We start from the raw sequence: 13,520 nt of genomic DNA, 5'->3' as shown, positions 1-13,520 counted from the left end.
CACCCAGGTGTATGTGACCCAGGGTGAAGCCTCCTCCGGGAGAAATCCCCACCTCCCACACTACTGGGGATTTTTGTCTCCTGTGCTCCGGCAGCCAGTTGTTTCCTTCCAGCCCCCGTTAAGTGGAGCTGACGCCCCAGCAGATACATTCCATGTAGCCGGCAGCCCCCTTCTCGCTCGGTTCCTGGATTAGGCCCTTAGGGAAAGACTGGGCCAAGGTGTGTGTGTGTGTGTGTGTGTAGGGCAGCTGGTCCCTCCTTGGCCCTCCCACTTTACCTTTTCTGTCCTTATTACTGTGGGTGGTTACAGCAAAGCAGAGGGCCACTTCTCCTCATCACCATCAGGGAGGTGTTGTGCCGCCTCCCCCGGGAGCACGCCCGTCCTCTTCCTCAGGTGAGCTTCTCTGAGGCTTCGTCTCCCCCAGAGGCTGAAGCCTCTACCTTCTTTCCAGGCAGTGTCCTCACCAGATGTCTGCCCGGGGAGAAGCAGTGGGGGACAAAGCCCAGCGTGTCTGGTCGTTTGAAGCACCTGTTCCAGAGGACGGCAGCCTCCGTCCTGGGAGGGACAGGAGTAGCAACCTCTCTGCCTTTTAGTCACTTCCGGGAGCACTAGCGAGCTCAGCCCAAGGATGGGGGGGGCCTCCATACCCCTGTGGGGACAGAGGCTAGAGTGATGTCGTCTTCAACAGCAGAGGCAAGTGTGAAGCAGCAGAGACAAGCTTGCCGTTTACTAAGGTGACTGCTCCCAGTGTCCTCAGCATTCAGCCTCAGCCTGCCGTCTCCGCCCCGTGGGCTCCTTTACCTGCCACGGTGGTCCCCAGGGAGAAGGACATCCTCTTGTCTCAGCGCTGAAGCGGAGGAAAAATAAGTTTCCCTTTACCCTTCTATGTCTGGCTGTGTAGGGCAGCACAATTCGGACCCCCTCACCATACACATACCTGTCTCATTGGAGTGTGGATTAGTTTTGTTTTGTTTGGGGGGGGGGAGAGAGAGAGACAGCGGGAGAGGGGTGGAGAGAGAGAATCCCAAACAGGCTCCGCACTGTCCAAGCAGAGCCCATCGACGGGCTGGAAATCACAAACTGTGAGATCATGACTGGAGCCTAAATCAAAAGTCAGATGTTTAACCAACTGAGCCACCCAGGTGCCCCTTGTTTTGGTATTTTTAAGAAATAGAAAGCTCACATGTTTTTTTGCCTCCTAATTGTCTGAATGGATTTCTTTTTTAAAAGATTTTATTTTTGGGGCGCCTGGGTGGCGCAGTCGGTTAAGCGTCCGACTTCAGCCGGGTCACGATCTCGCGGTCCGGGAGTTCGAGCCCCGCGTCAGGCTCTGGGCTGATGGCTCGGAGCCTGGAGCCTGTTTCCGATTCTGTGTCTCCCTCTCTCTCTGCCCCTCCCCCGTTCATGCTCTGTCTCTCTCTGTCCCAAAAATAAATAAACGTTGAAAAAAAAAATTTTTAAAGATTTTATTTTTAAATAATCTCTACGCTCAACATGGGCTCAGAGTTATAATCCCGAGATCAAGAGTCATGTGGTCCACCACTGAACAAGCCAGGTGCCCCCAACTGACTAAAAGAATTTAGCTGAATCTGGGTGGTTCCGCTGGTTAAGCAACCAACTCTTGGTTTTGGCTCAGGTCATGATCTCACAGTGTGTGGGTTCAAGCCCCATGTTGGGCTCTGCGCTGACAGTGCAGAGCCTGCTTGGGATTCTCTCTCTCCCTCTCTCTCTCTCTCTGACCCTCCCCTGCTCTCTCACTCACTCTCTAAATAATAGATAGATAGATAGATGATAGATAGATAGATAGATAGACAGAATTTATACAGAAGACCTGCTCCAGGAAGAGAGCTATCAGCCTAGATAACTACAGAGTAATATAAAGTAGGTGTGGTTGCCCCTCTGGCAACTACCAGTGTGTGTTTCCGTTTATTTTTTGTCTGTCTGTGCTCTGCTGCCCACCAGGCCCTTAGGATGGTGGCCAACTATGCTAGGGACTAATGCTGAGTGTGCGAACACTCATCCTCAATATCTGGGAGGGACGGAAAGATGAGGAAGCTCTAAACCTAGGCCAGCAATCCAGATCCCAGAGCACAGCCAATGGCTCGTGGAGTCACGGATTCCAAATACAAGCAAACAACTATCAAACCATATCTATATGCAAAGGGTGAGCAAGAGTGAACAGCAGGACTCCCTGCCTTAAGTGAGGGGTGGCTCAGTGCTGAGACTGAGGGAGAAACCTAGAATTAGCAGCCCTTTGATGAAGAGTTCTGTGTAGGAAGGTAGTGCGAAGTCCTGAAGCGCTCAACCTGGGTGAGCAATGCCCATGCCTGGAAGGCTCTGGGTCCAGGGGAGGGCATGGCTCCCTAGAGCCTGGACTTCTGCGGGATGAACTCTGCGGCCTCTGTCTTGTAGACCACCCCCCGGCTCTGGGCTTGTGTTCCCTCATCCGTAATATGAAGGGAATGGACTGGATGCCTGCAAAAGTCCCTTACAGAACAGAGAGACTACTGTGACTTCCTTGACCTGGGTGTTCCCCAGAAGACAAGGAGGTCCTTTTTTTTTTTTTTTTTTTGGAAGAGCAGCGTGAAATGATGAGACTGGTTCTCGGTGTTGACCTTTTACTACAAGGCCTGTGAACATTTGTCTCACTTGCCAAATGAAAGCGAGCTTGGTTGAGAGAATATTCCACAAAGGAGAATAAGTGCCAGTCTGTTGAGAGGAAGTGGCCAAGGCAAGGACGGGCTCTCGCTGGGACACCTTACCGCCTGGGCTCAATGGGGGTGAGCAGAAGTCTCACTGAACCCCGATGAAGGTAATGGCACGCAGCATTCCTAGGATGAGGGCTATGTTACCATAGCAACTGACTCCCGAGGTGTCCGCTCCAGGCGTTGAGAAGCCCAGGCCACATGTGGGCTACAGCAGGTCAAATGAGGCCAAGTTTAGCTTACCTAGCAGGAAATGCAGTGGAGGATTCTATTTTAGCTCTCTTATTTCACCTCCGGGACGCCAGCGTTTCCCAGAGGTATCGTATCAGCACCAAACGACTGCATGGCAGGTCAGCACATCCACGCGTGTGCTCCGAGGACGCCCAATGATAAGCACGACACGCCATCACCTCAATTCTGGCAAACGTACTTCTGTTCTTCTGAAGACCACTGAGAACAAACTCCATTCCTCTCTTTTGTACACATTTATAGTAATCATTATCTTTATTTAAAAGGTCACTTTTCAAGGGCGCCTGGGTGGCTCAGTCGGTTGAGCGTCCGACTTTGGCTCAGGTCATGATCTCACGGTTTGTGAGTTCAAGCCCCGCATAGGACTTACTGCAGCCAACAAGGAGCCCACTTCAGATCCTCTGACCCCCTCTCTGTGTGCCTCTCCCCTGCTCGTGCTCTCTCTCTCAAAAATAAATAAAAAACATTTTAAAAAGTGTTTTTAAAAAAGTCACGTTTCATATCTGTTTGAGGGACCAGACTTTTTTTTTTTTTTTTAATGTAGGGTCCACAAGCAAGGTGGGGCTTGAACTCACAACCCTGAGATCGAGTCATATGCTCTATCAGTTGAGCCAGCCAGGTGCCCCCGAGGGACCACTCTCTTACATCGATTTTTTTCCTTTATTTTAGAGAGAGAAAGAGAGCATGAGCAGAGAAGAGGGGCAAAGGGAGAGAGAGAGAGAATCATAAGCAGGGTCCACACTCAATGCCGAGCTTGATGTGGGGCTTGATCCCACGACCCCGGGATCATGACTTGAGCCGAAATCAAGAGTCGGACGCTCAACCAACTGGGCCACCCAGGCAGTCCTGTATTGATTTTTTTTTTTAAGTACTCTCTACACCCAACATGGAGCTCGAACTCACCACCCGGAGATCAAGAGTTACATGCTCTATTGACTGAGCCAGCCACACTCTTGTATTGAGATAAAGAATTGTTTCTGGTCCCTCCCTTTCCTCCTGGCCCTTTGTTTCTAAGTACTTGTGGTTAAAATAGTTGTTTAGAATTTTGATTGCCAGCTACTTCCAAGTTCAATCTGTAGTGAGACAGGTCCTAAAGGTGCGGTGACAAGAGAATTGGAAAGCAGGGGGCCAGGACTCTCCAGGAGCCGAAGCACCGGTCCCCTGGCTCAAGCCTCTTTCATTTTTGCAAACTGTCTGATAACAGCAAGCACGTACAAATAGTATTTGGCATCTTGACAGGTCGTGCACCTGCAGTGTATTCCATACCGGGTCACAAGTACATCTGGCGCCAGACAAAACATTCTTACCCCAGGCCTGGTGCCCATATGATGTCCTTCTGGAGAGAACGAGCAGTCCCGGCAGCTTCCCAATCTGCTTTCAGTTCCTTGCTGCTCCGTCCCTTTCCTTCAGGACATTCTCACGGTGCCTCTGGCTTCTTTTTCTGCAACACAATCCTCTGATTTAACTGATGATATTTGTTTGATCAAGATCCAGGTTACATAAATCTAATGTTAATCAAAAAAGGTTACTTCCCCCAAATAGTTCATGAGTTCTTCCTGCTTAATTTGACCCATCAACCTTCCAATTTTGAAAGTTCGCTGGCATGTGTTGTTTACTGTGGAGAACAGTAGAAAGCAGGACTACATCCAGAACTATTAGATTTACTGTAAAAATTACTGAATCTGCTGCACTCCTTATTGTACTTACAACTTTTCAGTCAAAACTAACATCCACAGGGGGCGCCTGGCTGGCTCAGTTGGTACAGCATGCAAATCTTGATCTCGGGGTTGTAAGTTCAAGTCCCATGTAGGGTGTAGAGATTACTTTTAAAAAAAAAACTGAAAAAACCCTAAAATCTACAAAAACAACCTATCTCAGGTCGATGAAGTTGTTGGTGGCCAGTTTCTAAAGATTTTTTTTTTAATGAATCAGAGTTATTTCCGTATATCAGAATAATTCATTCCTGATCTATGCCTTTGGGATATTTGAAATGTACATTAAGAGAAAATTTGGGGGGGTGTTAATTCATTGGGGGGACTAATGAAGACTTCTCTCTTTGCAAACCTAGGTGAAGTGTAAATTATTATCTACAGCGATGTTCTGCTTATTTCTTGTGCCTCAAGCCACCGCTCTGCCTTAATACATCTGGCGTCTGAAAGAAGGAAAGACAAGTTTAAAAACATCGTGGATGTGACAAAAATGCCATGCACTTACGGGAAAGCTATTCATTTTTGTTGTTGTTGTTTGTTTCTTCCAGGCAGCCTGGGCTTCAAAAGAGACTGCTCTTTGTTCGTGTGTGTCTCACCGGATGTGAGGGTTAACCGAGGGGTTTGTGCTGAGTAGTTTCTGGCTTTCACTCTCAAGGTGGGAAAGCTGAATGTGGTTCTTCCAGTGGCCAGAGCAGAGAAGGTGTCAGGACTGGGTCTGTAACAGGACTGAGGTTCATAAAGAGAGTCATGACACCGAGGCTTTTCTTTCCAGGAAGCAACTTTATTCCTGGGCTCAGTGGATTCGTACCCAAAAAACTGAGCCCCGCGCACAGCTGGGTATAGCCTTTTATACGATTTCTACTTCTTTGTCTCCCATACATGGTAATATACAGACATACAGTCTGATGGGGCGGTCTAGGTGACAGAGTCGTGAGGAATGTCACATAGGTGCACATAGCCAGGTTACTCTCCCTTGTCTTGAGGTTTTCATCACATTCCTTTGGGAGGGGCTCCACCACATCCCCCCCCCCCTTTGATGCTCAGACTCCCCTATTTTGGATCAAAGAGCATCATCTTGGTTTAGAGGTTTATATTTCCAGAACATCATTACACACATGGCCATCTTTCTTTCAACCATGGCCTCAATGAGACTGGAGACAGACCATATGACCAGGGGAGCGAGGCAAGGTAGGATTAAGCAAGCTCCCAAAATCAAGAGGATAATACACATGAGGGTTTTGAATCCCCTGAGAGTTGAAAACCATCCTCCAAATAACTCCCCAGGGTTCCAATCGTCCCAGGTCTGGACAGGACACGAGCAACCTTTCTCATCCGATCTGTCATCTCCTCTATGACTTTTCCTTCATCATCGATCTGTAGGCAGCAGTTGCTCAGGTTAAATTTTCCACAAACACCTCCCTCAGAAGCAAGCAGGTAATCTAAGGCAAGGCGATTTTGATAGATAGCATTGCGCTTTTTTGGTTTGCTCCTTGGCTAGCAAGTTAAGAGCTCTGGCAGTTTCATCGGTTATAAATTCTACAACCGCTTGCAGTCTGATGATGCGGTTTAGCATGTAAATGGGAGTGCGGTAGCCCCAGGACCCAACCTCTGCCCAGCTGACAGGGCCATAATATTGGATTATACGCTCAGGAGGCCATTCATCATCTTTCCATTTGCCAATTTGTAGGACATGCCGCTTTCTTTGAGCCTATCTCCATACATTTGAACTCCCAGATGTTCTCCCCTTGCAAGTGGGAGCAGGAAGAAAGATGGACAGATAGTCCCCAGCACACATGACCCTGACCAGCCTGAAGGGAGTACTGTATAGGCTGTTTTCCCACATATGCAGTATAGGCCACCTGGGGCCTGCCATTCGATGTTGTCTCGGGCCTCTCGGAGATAAGAGAAGATAAACAAGGGATGAAGGTCTGGCTCGAGGTGACCCGGAGACCCCCACCATTGGGTTTCCCAGGTGATTGAATTATAAAACCTTTTGGCTTCAGCATGATAAGTTTCCAACAGGGATGGTGAACTTTTTCCCCCATCGGGCAAGACGGTTCTTCCCAATGATTGAGGTTTTGAGAAGCCAAACCCTGGTAGTAGAACTGGGGTATTTTGTTCCATTATAAGGCTCAGGGGATCTAATTCCCTGGCCTCCCCTGACCATGGATCCCCCACGCTGGTTCCCCCACATACATAGCATGAAGAGATCTTTAGGGTCTGTGCTATAGTCTCTGCAGGGCTAGAAACCAGTTCCCTGCTGGGACTGAAATGGGAGGGGGACTACTTATTTCTTCATAGAAGGAGTGGAAGACTTGATGGGACGTGGCCAGATGGGTGGTAGTGACCCTCTTGAAATACAGCACAGTCCCTGGGTCTCTGTCTCGCCCATAGATTCGGATGCCAATTCGGGTGCCCCATTGCCACTTGTAGCCTTCTGGGTTAATGATGGTGAAATTAACAGGGTTACAGGCTTTTTTTAAAAATGTTTATTTTTGAGAGAGAGAGAGACAGAGACAGAGACAGAACACGAGCGGGGGAAGGGCAGAGAGAGACGAGGAGAAACAGAATCCAAAGCAGGCTCCGGGCTCCGGGCTGTCAGCACAGAGCCCGATGCAGGGCTCGAACTCACCAACCGCGAGATCGGGACCTGAGCCGAAGTCAGACGCTTAACCAACTGAGCCACCCAGGTGGCCAGGGTTCCAGGCTTTTGATTGACAACCTGATGTAGTGTCCCCTTCTGAACGAGTGCTGTTGTGCCTTTTTTTTCCCCCAAGCAGCCCATGAAACACAGTTCCAACTGATGCATAAAAACTTAGATGTATAGGCACATAAGCCCTTTTCCTCACATTACGTACTTGTCATTGAGTCGGTATTTTCGCTCCCAATCTAAGCCTCCAAACGGCATATCAAGAGTCCTCGGGGGGCGCCTGGGTGGCTCAGTCGGTTAAGCATCCGACTTCGGCTCAGGTCATGATCTCGCGGTTCGTGAGTTCAAGCCCCGCGTCGGGCTCTGTGCTGATGGCTCAGAGCCTGGAGCCTGTTTCAGATTCTGTGTCTCCCTCTCTCTCTCTGACCCTCCCCCGTTCATGCTCTGTCTCTCTCTGTCTCAAAAATAAATAAAGGTTAAAAAAAATTAAAAAAAAAAAAAGAGTCCTCGGGCCCTCCGTGATAAGTGCCTGCTTTTCTCGCATAACAAATGCCTCTGGGCCAATACCTATAACTGCACATACATCAAACAGTATTGACACCGGACGTTTGGGGTCAGTGATTTGTGTCTGGCTGATCAAGCCCCCCCTCCATCCCGGTAGGATCGGACTTTTAATCCATCTTCATTTGGGGAGTCCTGCGGGTCAAAGCAAGTATATTGACTCCCCCACTGGCAGATAGCATAGGTGGTCTTATTGTGTCTGCAGGTCCCCAAGGTCTTTCCCTGGCATGAGAAGTGGGTACGGTATAGTAAGGTCCAGGTGACTCCCTGGCCTGACCTGGTTATGCGAATACATGGGTCACATGACGATACAAACGGGGTCCAGATTAAAAGCAACTAATACCAACAAAACATCCTACCCACCAGAGGAGAGACAACGCTAACAGAAACCTCTCACCACATTTTCAGCTGGCTGGGGCAATCTCTGCCAACCCGATAGCAAGAGGTAGGGCAAAAATTGCAATAACAGTGAGAGACAAGGGGTGGCAGCGCATCACAGTAAGAAGGCAGATACGGACAACAAGGACAGTCCGTTTATTTCACCGGACCGGCGATTCCCCAAGCTTCTGCCATGTGTAGAGTAGTCAGCTTCCGGAGTGACTGAAGCAGGGCTGCAGTGTCCCCAGGCCTCTGGAGCTGCAGATTGCTTCTTCCATACGGTCAGCTTGCACGACACCCATGGGTCAGGAACGCACTCCCAATTTCGAGATGCCGGCTTTGACTCTGCTGTGGTGAATCTGGGGACCCACCTCAGCCACCTTTACTGCAGTAGGGGTGGACAAAATGACAGTGAACGGGCCCCTCCAGGGGTGTTTGAGTGGTTGAACATTCCACTGCTTTACCCATACGGCATCTCCTGGCTCAAAGGAGTGAGCACCTGTGGTCAGACTCACAGGCGAATGCTCTTTTACCCATCGGTGCAGGGTGGTTACAGTAGAGCCGAGGGCCCGCATCTGCCGCCTCAGGGTTAGACTGCCTATCTCATTTAAATCCCCCCTATGCCCTTGATAATGGGGGGAGGGCGCCCATAAAGGAATTCATAAAGAGAGAACCCAGTCTTAGCGGGGCTGCGCCCGATTCTTAACAAGGACATTGGCCACACCTGGTCCCAGTGCAGGTGGGTTTCCTGACACGGTTTACTTAACTGCAGCTTCAGGGTTCAGCTCACTCATTCCCCCTTCCCGGAGCTCTGGGGTCCGCACGCAGCATGTCACCTCCAGGTGATCTTTAACCCCTTTGCCACCAGCCGCACCCCCTCAGCCACGAATGCTGGCCTGTCACGGGATCCCACGGCGACAGGGATCCCAAACCGTGGGATAATTTCCTTTGGAAGTAGTCCAGCCGCTTCTTGTGCCTCTTGTGTGCGAGCCGGGAAGGCTGCCACCCAGCCCGAGACAGCGCACACGAGCGCCGACGGGTATTGGGGCCTCGGCCCCGGGGAAGCTCAGTGAAGTCCACCATCGCGCTTTCAAGTGGGGCTCCCCGCCGCTCTGCACCCCGGGGGCGGCCTTGGGTCCCTGACGTGGGCCGTTCCGGGCACACGTTTCACATTGCTCCCATCCCCCCCGGGGCTGGGCCGGAGAGAGGGGGGGATGCCGGCTCACTAGTGTCGAGGGCTGGCCGGCCCACACGGGTGTCCTGATGGAACTGCGGGACGAGAGTTGGGGCCCGGGCCTCAGGAATTGCTACCCGGCCGTCTTCGCATTTCCACCATCCACCCGGGAGGCAGCTTCCATTTTCAGTCCTAAACCAGGTACTTTCGTGGTGTGAGTAATTCGGGTCCCATTGTGTCAGCGGGTTGGGGAACAGCGCGGCGGGTAAAGGCGCCGATTCCGCCGGTCCTTTGGAGACCGTGAGCTTTGCCTCTCGGTCTGCCTTACGGTGCCCCCGTGCAGCCGTGGTGTTTCCCCTTCGATGTCCCCGGCAATGCATGACTGCCACCCTTTTAGGGGCCCACAGAGCGTCCAAGAGTCCCAGGATTTCCTTACCATAGTTTACGTCTTTTCCGCCTGAGTTTATTAGACCCTTCTCTTTCTATAAAGCCGCATGCACGTGGAGGGGGGTGAAGGCATAGAGTCTGCGTGTATATTAACACGCGTCCCTGCCGCCAGTTGGAGGGCGCAGCTTAGCGTGATGAGCTCTGCCTTCTGTGTTCAAGTCCCTTGGGGGAGGGGCGTGGCCTCAGTGACGGAATTCGGCGTCACCACGGAGTTCCCTGCTCGGCGTTCTCCCTCTTTCACGAAACTGCTACTGTGGGTGAAACACTCGGCGCCGGGGTCCTCGAGAGGCTGGCCCCTCGAGTCTGCTCGGCTGGAGGACACCTCATCCGTGACTTCAATGCAGTCAGGGTCTGGCTGGCCGGGCCCGACGGGCAGCAGGGTCGCAGGGCTCAGGGTCGGCCCTGCTTCCAGGGGAATGTGCGGGTTCTCACGTAGCATGCCTGATATCTGACCATCCCGGCGTTGGGTGGCCAGTATTGTCCCTTGTACTCCATTAATGTCAGTACTGGATGTGTCATTCGGACTGTCCATTCTCGTCCTATAGTTAACTCGTCAGCCTCAGACACTAAGAGGGCCGTGGCCGCAAGTGCCCATAGGCAGGGTGGCCAGCCTTGGGCCACGGAGTCAAGCTGCTCGGAGAGATATGCCACCGGGCCATGCCATGACATCTGAGTTAGGACTCCCACTGCAATACCAGTGCACTCATGGACGTACAGAAAGAAAGGCTTAGTCGTGTCTGGGAGCCCCAAACCAGGCATATTAGTGAGGGCTCACTATATTTCCTCGAAGGCCTTTTGCTGTACTGACTCCCACATCGAGGGTTCCCTCTCTCCCCGCTTTGTAGCCTCATAGAGGGGTTTCATGAGGACTGAAAAGTTGAGTATATAGATTCTACATACACCTGCGACCCCGAGAAAAATCTCGAACCTGGCGTCGGGTTGTCGGGGCCGGGATCGAGCAGATGGCCTACTTCCTCTCTGGGCTGAGTTGGTGCTGCCCCTGAGACAGGTGGAAGCCAAGATATTTAACCTTTTCCTAACAGATTTGGGCCTTTTAGTTGCTGGCCTGTATTTGGAGGAAGCTGCAATGCGAGCCATCATAACTTGACAGCTCTCTGTGATACAGACTTTCAGCCAAGGCAGCAGGGATAGGACCAGGTCTTGCCAACAGTCAATGTAAGGAAATTGGTCAGGGTGGCCAGCGTCTCCCGCAACGACCCTGAACGCTCAGCAAACTAGTTCCTTCTCAAGTGAGCCCTCGGAGGGCCAGCCCACCCCAAATGATGGCCAATCAATTTCACAGAACGTCCAGAGCTTTTCAGGAGTTAATTTCACACCATAATCTCCTGAATATCCCTTTTCGAATTTTCTCAACAGACACTCTAGGGCAGCCGATTTACTCTCCTTTCCACCCATTTCCTCCCCCTGACGGACAACTTTCATGCACAAGAGAGGAAAAAGGGGGAAGGGGGGCTAATTTGGAGAGGACGTACATGGCTTTGTCTGTCTCCAGACAGTCTCCTCTCAGAGATATTTCAGGAGCCTCTTGGCATTGGCGGGTTCAGTACCAACCCCTGACCCGGATCAGACTCCCGAGGAAGCCTGATGCTGCCTTAAGCTGTATGAGGTCTCCACGGAACTGTGGATCAGGACTCAACACTGGCTTCAGCCCTTGGTCAGGTTGGAAGCTGTCCATCTCATTCACACACATTCACATAATGACTCCAACCCACCGCCCTACATTCAGCGCCTTAGAGTTGCAGCGTCGTTCCTCATCCCTTGTAGAACTACTAGGGCAACTTGGAGGTGATTAGGCTCCCCTTCTGCCTCTTAGGGGCAGGTCTGCCAAAACGAACCTGGGTTCTTACCAGTCTGATGGGTGGCGCTCCTTAAGCTGGTTCCTGGGCCTCACAGGTTCCATTGGTGCACACGGGGCCCTCACCCCTGCACACCGGGATAGGCTAATCTCCTACGGATCAAGTGGTCCATTGGCGCCAGTCGAGGTCGCTTCTCCCGGCTCTCAGGCTCTACCTCGGTGGCAAAGGAAGTGGAAATGCACCATCTCCAAATCCCGGACACAAGCTGCCAACTAATGTAGTGGCGTTCTCGCCCAGAGAGTCATGACGCAGAGGTTTTTAATTTCCAGGAAGCAACTTTATTCGTGCTGGTACCGCTCAGTTGGGTTCGTACCAGAAGAACTGAGAACCAAATGTCACATGGCATAGTTTTTTATACATTTTCTATTTCTTTGTCTCCCATATATGGTAACACACACAAACACGCAGTCTGATTAAGTGATCTCAGTTTACAAGGTCATGAGGGATGTTGTCACGTAGGCGCATAGCCAGGTTACCTTGAAGTTTTTTCTTGTTTTTTTTCTCTCTCCTTAGGGAGGGGAGTCTACCACACTGAGGATATAATTAATATACGACATGCTTATAGGCAACCGTGCTGTAGGGAATATATGGAAACTGTTAAGAGGGTCAGTCCTAAGAGTTGTCATTACAAAGAAAAGAACCTTGTTCCTTTTTCTTTGTTTGCATCTATAGGAGATGCTGGATGGTGACTAACTTATCGTGGTAATCACCTCACGACGTATGTAAGTCACATTATTATGCTGAACCCCTTAAACTTATACAGGGCTGCGTATCAACTGTATCTTAATAAAAAGGGGGAAATTTTTCTTCAAGAATTCATGCGTCGAGTTTGGAGACGGAGGAGAACAAGATGTCTTTTTTCTGATTTGTTTCCTGTGGCTCCTTTTCCCTTCAGAACTCCATTGAGAGAGCACTAGGCGAGCCCAAGGGGCGGAAATCAACTCGGCCAAATTCACCAAACTGAAGGGTTTCTTTTCCTGAGCTTCGCTTTGCCGGCCTGACAAAGCAGAGAGGCCCGGGCCTCCCAAGCCCTGGCCAGACCTGCCTGGGAGCCCGTGCCTGGTCTCCGGGGCCCGCTTTGTCTGGCTGCCTGTCTGGCCTCCCCAGGTCCACCTGTGCTCGACCTTTCTGTCTCAAACCTACTCACACTCTCTGCAGCAAGGCTAATAAACCCACTCTGAGTTTTCCTTTTCTGCTTTATTTTCTCCTTATTCTATTTTTTTTCCAAATTATCCTTTGATACAATTTAGGGTTTTCTATGGTCACAAACAATCCTCCCTTGATCCATTGACCCACAAATCAGTCATCACTGACTGAGCCAATGAAAATGTTTTTGGAATGACCACATGTAAGAATCCAGCCTGAGCCAGAGTCATCCCCTACCAAAGACAAATTCCATACAATGTCTTCAGAACAGGAACATCAAAATGAAGACAAAAATCTCAGGTTTTAGAAATTCCTCAATAGGATATTCACTAGTGCATTTGGTAGATGCTAAAATTTGAATATGGTCTCTGCAAGGCATAATTCTCACCTAACACTTCCACGTTTGTTATGTGGGCGAAACTTTGTTTGAAATTGTTTTTTTAGGGGCACCTGCCTGGCTCAGTTAGTAGAGCATATGACTGTTGATATTGGCGTCAAAAGCTGGAGCCCGAGGTTGGGTGTAGAGATTACTTTAAAAAATGAAATAAAATATTAATAAAAGGAATTATTTTACTTTGTTTCATATTATTGACATATCTCAGAGGTTGCAACCCCCCCTATCTC

General features: G+C 50.4%; 1 long non-coding RNA gene across 1 annotated transcript; it reads right to left on the bottom strand.

Annotated features, from left to right (window-relative positions):
• Positions 1-207: 207 nt before the first annotated feature.
• On the bottom strand, positions 208-12,137 carry LOC115507379. The gene is made up of 4 exons (XR_003966632.1): positions 11,742-12,137; positions 5,169-5,389; positions 4,262-4,395; positions 208-847 (listed from the first exon to the last, which is right to left on the bottom strand). It is a non-coding gene; the product is annotated as an uncharacterized LOC115507379 (long non-coding RNA).
• Positions 12,138-13,520: the final 1,383 nt, after the last annotated feature.

Source organism: Lynx canadensis, chromosome X (assembly GCF_007474595.2).
Source record: "Lynx canadensis isolate LIC74 chromosome X, mLynCan4.pri.v2, whole genome shotgun sequence".
NCBI lineage: Eukaryota > Metazoa > Chordata > Mammalia > Carnivora > Felidae > Lynx > Lynx canadensis.
This window is presented reverse-complemented; position numbering and strand designations above follow the sequence as displayed.